General features: G+C 41.6%; 1 long non-coding RNA gene across 1 annotated transcript; it reads left to right on the top strand.

The window, feature by feature from the left end:
- The first annotated feature begins 2625 nt into the window (after window positions 1–2625).
- On the top strand, window positions 2626–13848 carry LOC115473707. The gene is made up of 3 exons (XR_003942735.1): window positions 2626–2640; window positions 7673–7678; window positions 13772–13848. It is a non-coding gene; the product is annotated as an uncharacterized LOC115473707 (long non-coding RNA).
- Window positions 13849–14183: the final 335 nt, after the last annotated feature.

The raw sequence follows: 14183 nt of genomic DNA, 5'->3' as shown, positions 1-14183 counted from the left end.
GCTTCTCTTGCAATCTCTCCACACAGGTAAGTTCAATACTTTTTTCCACACCCTGTTCTTCTTCCCCACTAGTGGGTACTAAAAAAGTGTCCTGGGTGGAAAACCTGTCTCCATCCGTTTCAATAATATGAAAGTGTTGTAACTTTGTGTCTTTTCCTTTCTGTTCTACCGTAATACCTGAGGCCAAACAATCCGCCCCTCCCCCTTCTCCTGGAACCGTATCCAACCTGAGTACTCCCTCTTCCCTTGGGCTCATCAGGGCTTTCATAGTTTGCAATGTACTTTGACTGTTTGGACTTTGTACAATCTCTGTTACCAACTGCCTTTTGTGAAACAATGTTCCTGAGCTTAAACTGGTAGATTCCTGTGCTGGGGAAAAAACCTCCTGGCTCATAGTTTTAGATGTGCCAGCCTGCATCCTCTCTTGAGTCTCATAAACCTCCCTCAAGGGATTTGCAGAGCCTGTTTTTAAACAAGCAATTCTTTTTTCCTTCTGTTTCAGCAACTTTGTTAAGCGCTTTTCTTCAGTCTTATACTTTTGACCATGCTCTGCTGGGGCCAGCCTACTCATGGCTTTAGTCATTTTCAACCGTTTCCCCAGCTCCTCTATTTCCTTCTCCAGAGACTTGATGTGCCTCACCCGCTCCACCGTTTCTCTGGCACACTGTCCTGGGTCCATATTCTCCCACTCACCGGCCTCCTCCCCTTCTTCTGACCACTCTTCTTCACTGCCGGCTGCCTCAAATCCCAACTGGGCCTCCTGCCCCACCTCCATTCCTTCTTGTCCTTGCTCCTTCTGGGTCTGCACCTTTAGGGCCTCAACCTTCCTCCTTCCTCCCCCATGATCTTCAGGCTCCTTACCTGGATGCCGCTGGGTCATGGAGGAGGCTTCAGATCCACAATCTTCCCTGGCCCTGGGCGCTTTACGGTCCAGGGGACTACGCTCCCTTCGTGCTGGAGGAGGGACTGGCTGAGAGCTACTCCGCCGGGCCTTCAGATCCTTCGGCCTTGTAGGCCCCATAGCCTGGGAGTTTCCTGGGCCTCTCTCCCCAGGCCCCCTCCGCATAGCTGGGGAAGGGACCAGGCCTGGCTCCCTTTCCTCAGAGCCTCTGACCGCACCTCCTTCCTGCCCTCTGTCTGACAACGACTGACGCTTGGAATGCCCTCCCGCGGGAAGTGGTGGAGATGAAAACGGTAGCGGAATTCAAGCATGCGTGGGATAAACATAAAGGAATCCTGTGCAGAAGGAATGGATCCTCAGAAGCTTAGCCAAGATTGGGAGGCTGGGCTGGTGTTTGGGTGGTGGGGCTAGTTCTGGGCAAGACTTCTACGGTCTGCGTCCTGAAAATGGCAGATACAAATCAAGGTAAGGTATACACAAGAAGTAGCACATATGAGTTTATCTTGTTGGGCAGACTAGATGGACCGTGCAGGTCTTTTTCTGCTGTCATCTACTATGTTACTATATGTTACTATGTTAGGTCCATTTTCGGCAAAAAAAAAGAGGCCTTTTTTACAGGTGCAATAAAAAATGGATCAGCGCATGGCCAAAACCCACGCCTACAGTACCGCAAGCCATTTTTCAGTGCGCCTTTCTGAAAGGACCCCTAAGGACCCTGTTTACGAAGCCACGCTACAGTCACATTAGCATTTTTAGCGCATGCTAACCATTAGCGCGTCCAAACTGTGTAGGCACCCTCAATATTCTTATGGGCGCCTACACAGTTTGCGTGTGCTAATTTTGTGCACGCACTAAAAACGCTAGTGAACCTTTGTAAACAGGGCCCTAAAAATTGTGTCCACAAAGTGATTCACTTTTATGGCACTCTTCTCAGCATGTATTATCTCAGCAAAATGGCCTCGGCATCATCAGCCACTAATAAGGAGTAGCATTAGTATGACGTGAACTAATGAAATCATATGAATGGATTATTAAAAAATTGATTCACCGACAGGTCAATTATCATTATCAGAATTCCAGCGTTGGGCTATCTCTTGTTTAGATTTTTATATCGTTCAAACCCTGATGCAGGCATTGAGTGCCAAAACACGGCCCTTTCCGGGTTAATGATGTGCAGGATCTATTCAAACATCTGATTACAGGACCCATTCTGGATTTGAAGGCTCTTGGTGCTTTTTTCTTCTATTGTTTGCTAAGTGCTTTGAATCCCTCTCTGTACTGTCATGCAGTAAATGAACCACTTACCGCATGGCCATTTCAGGGGGGAGCACTTACCACCACCTTTTGAGGTAGCGGTAAGGGCTCCTGCACTAACCCGGCAGTAACCGGGCAGTGAGTGTCACTGCCCGGTTACTTCCAGGTAAACACCTTTACCATAAAAATAGAAAATATTTTTGTAGCTCTGAAAATGGTGTGCACTGGGGGTAGGAATTACCGTCGGGCTCCTGTGGTAGCCCGGCAGTAGTTCCTGATTGGCATGCGGTAAGCGTGCGGTGGGCTTACTGCCTCTTAGTAAAAGGGCCCCTAAGCGTGGATTCTATATTGCAATTATGTGCATAATTGTATTCTAGAATACTAGTGTATGTTGGTTTTACACTGCAACATTTAATCATGGCTGCTTACACCATGTGTAAAAGTCCGTGACTAAGGGGAAAAGTTCTCACTGGGTTATTTGTTGAGTGGAGGAGTGGCCTAGTGGTTAAAGCACTGGTCTTGTAATCCAGAGGTGGTCAGTTCAAATCCCACTGCTGCTCCTTATGATCTTGGGTAAGTCACTTAACTCTCCATTGCCTCAGGTACAAACTTAGATTGTGAGCCCTCCTTTGACAGATAAAATCCAGTATACCTGAATGTAACTCACCTTGAGCTACTACTGAAAAAAGTGTGAGCAAAATATTTTAACATTTTTATGCAATGAGACCCTGTACTAAAATAGCATGACTTGTGGTAAAATAACCCATCTTAATGGCAACCCATGTGGATAACTTCTCTCAATTGGTAGTTTGTGCTGCAGTAAAAAGGGTCCTGCGCTACCGGCGAAAGCCCCTTTACCACACACTGCGGGCAAAAAGGTCAAAAAATGACATGGCCATGTGATAAGATTTTACTTACCTTGTGGTCATGCAGGGGTGGGGGTAGCACTTACCCCTGGATTCTATATAGCGCATCCAGAGTTACATGCGGTTCTGTGCTTAAATCTAGGCATATTCTATAACTACGTGCATAGATTAATTGTTTTAACAAGCTGTTATGAGCAATAACGAGCACTAATTGGCAAAAATTTGAATTTACACGCGTACATTGCTAAACGTATTCTGTAATGTACTGCGACTAAATTCTAATGCACACAGGCAAAAAGGGGCATGGAAATAAAATGGGACCCTATGCTAAAATAAACTGACTTGTGGAAAAATAACCTGATTTAACAGTAACCCACATTGAAAACTTCCCCCCCTTAATCTGACTATGAAGTGGCGGTAGCTGTAAAAACCTCAACTAAAAATACAACAGCTTTTCGATTACCCCTATGACCAAAGAAACTGAGGGTTGTGTTTTTCTTTTATGAAAATGCTTTCTAGGTGGCAGCAATCTCATGAGTTAAAGTGTATTTTCTTAAGGGGGGAGGAGGAGGAAGAAACACTAGAGCAGTCCATCCCAAAAGATGAAGAATCACAGCAGGAGACAAAGCTGCCAACCTTCTGCTGCCTTTCTTAGGTTTCATATATTAGCTGTCATCTTTTCTCCCAAGTATGACTGTCTGTACTGAACACTGAGTAAAAATCAAGCCAGCAGCAGTTAATGCATGACAATCCTATTACTCTTAAGACTGTGGCTGTAAATAATGATTAGAGAAATATCTATTTTATTTTTATGGGATTTTCTTTAGTGAAAAACTGTGATCTCTCTCTCTCTCTCTCTCACACACACACACACACACACACACACACACACACACACACACACACACACACACACACACACACACACACACACACACACACACTCCCCCCACCCTTATTGTATCTCTCCTGTATCTCTAACTGTTTTTCTTGGGTTTATGTTATTATACAGTAGTGGAATGTTTAATGGCTGTTTGTGTTTCTTAACCGTATGCTTGAAAGTTTGTTAGAAAAAAAAAATCATGCATCTGCATTTTTATTGATGGGATTTTGAAGTCCTGCTAATTTTTCTTAGATTGCCTTTTCATTAAGTTAAAACAATGAAAAATATATAAAAATATGTTTTGAAAAATATAAAATTGTAAATGGCATATTTGGAAAAAAATTACTTAAAATATTTTACTTATAGGGGTATCTACTTCGAGTAAAAATCTACTAGGCACCTTATCCAGTAAACCTGGTATTAATAGCACACCTAGAGTTTCCAGTGTTGAAATGAATGAACTGTACCTGATAATTGTGTACATGCTGGATGCCAATTAACCTCAATTATTTTCTATTGAACATGGTAGACAAGTTCTAGAGGATCTCTGAGCAGTATTTTACCCAGTAAAATTAAATTAGTTTAACTCAAACTCCATTGGACTATTCTCAATCATGTGATTATTAAAGCTGAACTTAGCGATGAGTTTAGATAGGTCTACTATCCTGAAACAGGAATTCATACTTTGAAGTGTACAATATTCAGTACTCTAAAAATCAGATTTGATTGATGAATTAAGGACTAGAACAAAGAAACTTACCACACTACAAATGTCATTAAAATTAAGTTCATTCTGAAGTCAAATCTTAGGGGTCCTTTTACTAAGGTGCACTGAAAAATGGACTGCGGTAGTGTAGGCGCATGTTTTGGGCACGCACAGATCCATTTTTCAGCGCACCTGCAAAAAAATGCCTTTTCAACATTTTTGCCGAAAATGGATGTGTGTCAAAATCAAAATTGACGCGTGCCCATTTATCACAAGCCATTGACCTAACAGTAAAGTCTCACATGGTGACTGGGCGGTAATGACCTACGCATGTCAAATGCTACTTGGCATGTGCCTGATATGTATGTCTGAAAATAAAAAATATTTTTCAGACGGGCGTATCAGATGTGCACAAAAAATGAAATTACCGCAACAGCCATGCGGTAGCCGAGCGATAACTTCATTTTGGCACGCATTGGGCACATATAGACGCTTATGTGGCTTAGTAAAAGGGCCCCTTAGGTGGCTATTCTGCTTATAATCGAAATAGAAAAACGCCTATATTGTGACCCAAATCGGGAGATAGACGTTTATCTCACAAAAACGATTAAAGCGGTATAATCGAAAGCCGAATTTGGACGTTTTCAACTGCACTCCGTCGCGGATGTGGACAAAGTTGATGGGGGTGTGTCAAAGGTGTGGTGAAGGCGGAACTGGGGCGTGGTTATCGGCCGATCAGAGATGGGCGCCTTTCGCCGATAATGGAAAAAAAATATGCGTTTTTAGCGAGAATTTAGGGCACTTTTCCTGGACCTGTTTTTCCACGAATAAGGCCCCAAAAAGTGCCCTAAATGACCAGATGACCACTGGAGGGAACTGGAGATGACCTCCCCTGACTCCCCCAGTGGTCACAAACCCCCTCCCACCACAAAATATGCCGTTGTACAACTTTTTATTTTCACCCTCAAATGTCATACCCACCTCCCTGGCAGCAGTATGCAGGTCACTGGAGCAGTTATTAGGGGGTGCAGTGGACTTCAGGCAGGTGGACCCAGGCCCATCCCCCCCCCCCACCTGTTACACTTGTGCTGGTAAATGAGAGCCCTCCAAACCGCCCTCCAAACCCACTGTACCCACATGTAGGTGCCCCCCTTCACCCCTTAGGGCTATAGTAATGGTGTAGACTTGTGGGCAGTGGGTTTTGAGGGGGATTTGGGGGGCTCAACACCCAAGGGAAGGGTGCTATGCACCTGGGAGCTCTTTTACCTTTTTTTTTTTTTTTTGTAAAAGTGCCCCCTAGGGTGCCCGGATGGTGTCCTGGCCTGTGAGGGGGACCAGTGCACTACGAATCCTGGCCCCTCCCATGAATAAATGTCTTGGAGTTATTTGTTTTTGAGCTGGGCGCTTTCGGTTTCCATTATCTCTGAAAAACAAAAACACCCAGCTCAAAAAAAGATAAATGTCCATGTTTTTCGAAAATACGGTTCGGTCCGCCCCTTCACGGACCCATTCTCAGAGATAAACGCCTATGGAGATAGACGTTTCCGTTCGATTATGCCCCTTTACGTTTCATCTTCAGGATGTGTCAGGGGTAATGCAACAAGATAGTGATGCCTTCAGCAAGATAGTAACAATATTATACTGGTAGATAGTGATGCCTTCAGCAAGATAGTAACAATATTTTACTGGTGGTATTGGAATAACGATGATCTCTCCACCAATGAACCACAAAATAATGATTATCTAAATAACTTGCCAAACCAGTGTAAGTCATCAGGGGGTGAGAGGGCTAACATGCAGGTAGCATGTGCCAAATTGGCACTACCGCCGGTCTAGCATGTGCATCTAGTGGTAATTCTTAGTTTCGTGCATGCCGAATACCATGCTAGAAAATCATTTTCTATTTTTGACTGCAGAGGGCATTCCCAGTGGCAATCAGCAGTGGGCATGAGCTGCATGGTTACTGCATGGGTAGCATATGAGCCCTTACCACTGGATCAATGGGTGATGGTAAGGGCTCAGGCTGTAAAAAGGCACGCGCTAGTTTTTAATTTTAGCGCATGCCCTTTTCCCAGCCCATTAAAAAAGCCCTTTTTCGAAGCCACAATAAAGAAAATGGCCCATCGCACTCCCAAAACACGTACCAACACTACTACAGGCCAGTTTTTACTGTGTCTTAGTTAAAAGACTCCCAGGTTTGGACAGTGATTTGCATTTCAGGATAAACTTAAAGACACCTTGGGTGTGGCAAGCTTCTTTGTTGGTCTGCGGACTTTTTGTTGCCCTGCTTCTGCGCATGCCTTGAATTAAGGGCTGTACAACTCTTGCTACTCCAACTGAACATAGGAGTCCTGTATCCATGATCATATACATATTTTATTTCTTATAGAAGAAAGTTGGTGTTGCCACTTAAGGTTTAGGTGTAGATGCCCAAGTGCACAGTAAAAAAAATGTACATCCCTAATATCTACCATAACAGCAATTAATGCTAAATCTCATTATATCCCTATCCCCAATTTGGATTTCTAAATAAGAGCCAATGTACTTTCCTTATTGTTACTGCTACATCCAGTTAACCCCAAGTAAGGTCATCCAATTATTGTTGCCACTTAAGGTTTAGGAAAACAATAATTGGATGATCTTACTTGGGGTTAGCTGGATGTAGTAGTAACAATAAGGAAAGTATATTGGCTCTTATTTAGAAATCCAAATTGGGGATGGGGATATAATGAGATTTAGCATTAATTGCTGTTATGGTAGATATTAGGGATGTACATTTTTTACTGTGCACTTGGGCATCTACACGGTTAGCGCACGCTAATGCTTAGTGTGCGCTAAAAATGCTAACATGCCTCTAGCATGATTTAGTAAACAGGATTCTTGGTTTGTTGGTGTTCCTACAAAATATGTTTTTATTTATTTAAAAATTATTGGTATACCACCAATTATGTGAAAACATTAAAGCGGTTTACAATAAAAATGAAAACATCAAAAGGAAAATTAAGGAAATAAAAGATACAAGAACATGAACGAAGGGAAATTCATAAAAAAGGGGAAGAAAGAAAACGGTATACGTCTTTAAATCGATTTAACAGCATTAGCCTACTAATTAACGTTTAAGTTGATTAACACGCAATAAAATGTTTTGATAAGTATAAAATGGATTTTTTGTTCTTATCTTATTCGAGATTATCAATGTATAGCCTCATATCATAACCTATTGTTTTAGAACTTCTCTTCCACTAAAAAATGTTTGCTTGTTATGTTTCTTTAAATCTCTAAGGTATACATCATTAGAGGCCTGTTTACTAAACTGTGGTAAGTTTTTGCAATTAATCTCTGTGCTAGCACTTGAGGGTATACCCAGCATCTTCCATACACAGAGAAAATGCCGTTACCATGTGTTAATTGCATTGCATATAACATGATACATTTAGCTAAGCTTATTGACATAGCATTAATTATGCCACATTAACTTCCACATTAACATTAGCATTAATGATAGCCAAGCAATTTGTTCATCTTACCCCTCTTTTCTTGCATTTGCACTGGATCCCTCTGTTTTACCGATCTAGGTTTAAAATCCTTGTCCTTGCCTATAAGGCTTCCATGCTGGCTATCCTCCCTATCTTGGTTATTATCCCTTACACCTCTGTCTATTCCCTTCGCTCCCTTGATGCCCACCATTTAGTCTTCCCATCCCCCAAACAGGTCTACTATGAATCCACCAGATCCTCTGCATTCTTCTTTCTCACCCCCAATCTTTGGCATAACCTCCCACCCTACATCAGATCTGAGCTTTCTCTGTCTAAGTTCAAGTTGCTCTTGAAAAGCTATTTCTTTAAACTTGGAATGATGATCGTCTTGCTGTATGGTCTGTGTGAGTGGGTTATTTCCTGGTTTAATGGAGTTCTTTTCTGATTTTTCTTGACTCTCATAAAATATTGTTTTATATAAACCACTCTGACCTTGTTTTAAGTAAAGGCGGTATATCACGTTCTTGAATAAACACAAATATAACAGTTAATGTTCAATGATTATTTTTGTGTTAAATGTAAGGTGCAGTCCATTCTAATTCTGTGCAATTTTCACCCATTTCTGCAACATTCTATATTATGTTAACATAGAAATGACTGTGCTTTAACTGCTAATGTGCTTCATTAGCTTGTGTTTGCATAGCACTTGCATTCCCTATTCATATAAGTTAATTGCCATGTTAATAGCGAATGTATCTTAGTAAATAGTCCCCTTATGGCCTTAAGTTTCATTTGTTTGGTGCAGGCAGAGTTGCTATCACTTGCTTTTCACTATAGTTATACCTATCCTTATTCAAATTAGATTTCCTCTGTCACAATAAAATCTGTTTATGCCCCCTCCCCTCAAGCCTTAAAATTAGCAGATGTAGTAGAGCGCAACAACACTGAAGTTACCTTTAACAATGTTGTTGCAGGGCCTCTCACTATCTATGTTTAATAATTTGGCCACATGTTCCTGCAGGCAGTTGGAGAAGTGCTTAAACACATCATCTCCTGCTGCCTAGAGCCAAGACTCATGATGACAGCTGCTGTTATCATGCAATTTACATCACTGTCTGTCACTGCATTGTCACAGTGTTCCTATATGGAGGTTATCAGATATGATCACTCCAAGATCTCTTTCCTGGTTGATGCGCTTCCCTCCCCATGAATTTTAGCACTCATAGGGGTCCTGTAACAAAGCTGTGGCAAAAGGATGTCTGTGCTGGCATCAGTGTGTGTTTTTTATGGGCGCCGAGTCCCCTTTTCACCACAGCAGATAAAAGGCAGGCCTTTTTTTCATGAAATGGTCATGCGGCAAGTAAAGCACTTGCCGCGCATCCATTTTGTGGGGAATACTTACCGCCATCCATTGAGGTGCGTGCTGGGAGAGGGAACTACTGCCGGGCTACTGCGGTAACCTGGCGGTACTTCCATTTTAGCGAGTGGTAAGCCCCCGTTGGGTTTACTGCCACTTTATAAAAGGGCCCCATAATGCTTGGCTCTGCAATGATTTTGCCATAAAACCTAGCTGCCAACTATAGATCCACTTCACAAAGGGCCTCTTTTACTAAGGCGCTCTAGCATTTTTAGCATGCGCTAATATTTAGGGCACGCCAAATGTTAGAGATGTCCATTTATTCCTAAAAGAGGCTCCACATTTCTTAGTTTACTCTCTCTGGGATGCTCACTGTGCAAATATTAGTGTCATAAGTTTATTTATCTTTAACCCTACCACAACATTGGTCACAAAGATAAACAGAATAGAATCATGATCTATCTCTGTGAAACTCCATTAATCACTCATTTCCTCAGAGTGAATTCTAGGTACAACTTGCCTCTGTTGCTTATAATTTAACCAGTCTCCAATTATGACAGAAATATGGTTCCCAGCCTTATATGTGGTAGTATCAAAGCTTTGCTGAAATCCAAGCATATCAAGTCAGCACACATGAAATCAAATTTTCAAGCAATCCAATTAAAGATGATGATTAGATTTGTAGGACATGGAGGGCTATTTTCGATATGACATCTAAATCCTTCTATGAACGTTTTACTCAAAAAGACCAAAAATCAAGTAGTGAAAATGACCATTTTCAAACCAGAAAAACAACTATCTTTTTTCTTTGAAAATGACCATTTCCTAGGTGATGTTGGGCTTAGTACATCTATCTTTTTGGACCATTTAAAAAAAGAAATCCAAATGAAAAACACATAAAATCAAGTCATTTGGATATAGGAGGAGCCAACATCTTTGCAGTCTGACCACATAGGCATCCCAGCAGAGCAGTGGAGCACCCTAGGGGGCACTGTAGTGGAGTTCACATAAAAGGTCCCATGTACACATCTCACTATTAGCCCCTTATATTTATTTATTTTGGATTTTGCTCATGCCCTTTCTAGTAGTAGCAGCTCAAGATGAATTACATTGGGAAGAATAATCCAAATAATAGTTACCTGATTCTAGGGTCCACCTTAGGAGTCAACACCCAAGAAAAAGATCTAGGTGTCATAGACAATACGTTTAATTCTTCTGCCCAGTGTGTTTTGACCTGCAAAGAAGAAAACAGGGTTCTAGGGATTATTAGGAACGTGATGGTAAATAAGACCAATAATATAATAATGCTTCTGTATTGCTCCATGGTGCAACTTCACCTTGAGTATTATGTTCGATTCTGGTTGACACATCTTAAAGGTATAGCAGTATTAGAAATGGTTCAAAGAAGAGAGACTGCTCTCATATTAGGAAAGGCTAAAGAGGTTAGGGCTCTTCAGCTTGGAAAAGAGATGACTGAGGGGGATAATGATTGAAGTCTACAAAATCCTGAGTGGTGTAGAACGGGTAAAAGTGAATAGTTTTCTTACTTTCAAAAAGTATAAAGACCATGGGACACTCAATCAATTACTTGGAAATACTTTTAAAACAACTAAGATGGACATTTTTTTCACTCAAAGAATAGTTAAATTCTGGAACTTATTGCTGGAGGATATGTTAACAGCGGTTACCGTATCTGAGTTTAAAAAAAGGTTTGAACAAATTCCTGGAGGAAAAGTCCATAGTCTGCTATTGAGATAGACATGGGGGAAGCCACTGCTTGCCCTGGGAATGGTAGCATGGGATGTTGCTACTATTTGGGTTTCTAACAGGTACTTGTGACCTGGATTGGCCACTGTTGGAAGCATAATACTGACCATTAGTCTGATCCTGTACGCTATTATGTCTCACAGATTTGTCTACTTGATGCTTAAACTGACATCTACATGCAGAACCAGATTGACATGTTCTAAAAAGCTGAGAGTCCAAAGGGAAATGGAAAAATATAAGATGAGAGATGGATGTTCCCAATATTGACACATTTAGATAGCTGGATCCTATAGATATCGCCTGACAATCACGACCAGCCTCTGGTGAGCCATTAAGAGAGAGAGAGGGGGGAGGGGGGAGGGGAAGCATATGAGTTAAGGCATTGGAAATCGTGAAGCCTGTCACTTTGATAGAGCAGTTTGCTAAAACCATCATTTTATAGAGGTGCAAGTTATTTTCAAACTATGCACTTTTAATATTGTTAGTCAGGTGCCAAATTATATGGTGATTCCTCTATTGTTAGGACAGAGAGATCTTTTTAAACTTTGTAATTCATGCTCTGAGCCCTAAGGGAGTAAGGTGCAAAAAGAATTGAACAATCATTACATTATCGAATAGCAAATGTTTATAAAACTGTCCCAATCGAAATTGGTTACAAACTACAAATTTTATAGAAGGCTTGAAAACGTTTTTCAGAAGTTCTTAAATTAGTTTTTAAAATAATTTTTTAGTGGTCTTGGTTGCAATTTCCCATATCTGATGAATATAAATAATACTGTTTAAGCTGTTAAGGTGACATCTAAATCCTTAACCAGTGTACACTGTAACACCTGGATTTGTGCAGTAAAGATTTAAAAAATTACATCCCCCACAACCCCTCCCCCCCCCCACCCTTCCCTTGCCATCCATCTAACTTTTTGTTAAGTTAGAGGAAACATTGACTTAGTTCTTTCCAAGCCCAAACCCCACTTAAGACATGTATGGCCCCTTTTACCAAGCTGCAGTAAAAGGGGGCCTACCGTGGTGTTGACACATGGGTTTCCTGTGCCAAGGCCCCCTTTTAACGTATTGAGTAAATGATTTTCATTAAAAAAAAATGGCCCTGCAAGTGGCTATTTCTGGGGAAAGCCCTTAAGGCCACCATTTTAGGTGACAGTAAGGGCTCCCGTGCCAATCTGGCGGTAAATGGGCAGCACATTTTGTCGCACTGGAAATAGCATTCACTGGGGATGGGAGCTACCGTCGGGCTACAGTGGTAGCCCCGATTTGGCCTGTAAAAGGTCCCTTAGAAAAGCTCCGAGCTAGCCAGCATTCTGAAATACATTTTCTCTTACCCTAAGAGTCTCTGACATTTGAACTTATGAGAATGTGGAAGGCAGCCCCCACACCCACACCCAAAATAAATAGTGCCTTCTATTAGTAAGAAGATTAACTGTATGTATAAAGAGTCCAGAAGGCTCTGGAATTCATGAAACAACAGCTTCCTCACTATCCCAAGGTAGTTAAATCAGTTCTCAAAGAGTCGAGAGTTATAAAAGCATCAAAAGGTGGGCTTTTAGCTTAGATTTGAATTCCCTTATCTCTTGTTTGTCCTGTTTGTCTGTCCTAATTAGATTGCAAGCTCTGTCAAGCAGGGACTGTCTCTTCATGTTCAAGTGTACAGCGCTGTGTACATCTAGTAGTGCTATAGAAATGATAAGTGCTATAGAAATGGTAAGTGCTAGGTACAATGAACATTTCTCTGTCCCTGGAGGGCTCACAATATAATTTTGTACCTGATCACAAGGAGCAGTAGTGGGATTGGAATTGGTCACCTGTGGATGTCAATACTGTTGCTTTAACCACTAGGCTACTTCTATGGCGAGCCTTTCAAATCCATGAAAACCTACCTCAACATGTATATGCTGGAAGAGAGGAGGGAGAGATGAGACATGATAGAGATGTTTAAATATCTCAAGGGCATTTATATACAGGAAGAGAGCCTTTTTAAAATGAAGGAGAGCTCTGGAATGAGGGGGCATATGATGAAGTTAAGAGGGAATAGGCTTAGGAGTAATCTAAGGATGTACTATTTCACAGAAAGGGAGGTGGAGGCATTGAATGGCCTCCCGGTGGAGGTTGTGGAGTCGAAAACTGTTGCAGAATTTAAAAAGGCATGGGATAAGCATGTGGGCTCATTTAGGAAGAGGAAGAGTTAGGGGTTACAGAGGATGGGCAGACAGGATGGGTCATATGACCTTTATCTGCTGTCATGTTTCTATGTTTCTATATACCACTACAATAGCCCTTATGTGGGCTATTGTACCTATACGTGGGTAAAGTAGGTTTTGGGTTTTTATTTGGGGGGGGGGGTGTCACTTTCTACCACAAGTGTTATTAGAGTGGATTATGGGCCTGAGTCACCTTCTCTACAGTGCACTGCACTGATCACTAGGCTATTCCAGGAACCTGCTTGTGGGGTGGGAGGGGGTCAGTGACCACTGAAAGGGTAAGGGGGAGTCATTCCTTTATTCCTGCAGTGGTCATCTGGTCATTTATGACATTTTGGGGGCTTATTAAAGCAGGTCTAGACCTAAATGTCCAACTTATAGCCCTGGATGTTTTTGTTTTGTTCCATTATGGCACAAAAATAACCAAAAGCTGGGAACACCCAGATCCCGCCTTTAACATGCCCCTGACATGCCCCTTGTGATTTGAATGCACTTCTGATGGACTTCATAGAAAAACATCTAAAATTGTTTTAAAAATACCAATTTCAAAGTTTTTATGAGAAAGATGTCCAAATGCAGTTTTCTGCCACTTTTTGGACATTTTTCTCTCTTGAAAATGAGCCCCACAATCTCCTGGGAAATCATGCTGTCATGGATTCTGCGATCAGCTGGATTCAAGGTCCTGGATAAATGGATAAAGAGGGTAAATGCCTATAAAAATCTTGATTCATGCCATCTGTTTTATGAACTGGAAAAGAGAAGC

This window comes from Microcaecilia unicolor, chromosome 7 (genome assembly GCF_901765095.1).
Source record: "Microcaecilia unicolor chromosome 7, aMicUni1.1, whole genome shotgun sequence".
NCBI classification, from domain to species: Eukaryota; Metazoa; Chordata; class Amphibia; order Gymnophiona; family Siphonopidae; genus Microcaecilia; species Microcaecilia unicolor.
The sequence above is the reverse complement of the archived record's forward strand: the minus strand, read 5'-3'. Positions and strand labels throughout refer to the sequence as shown.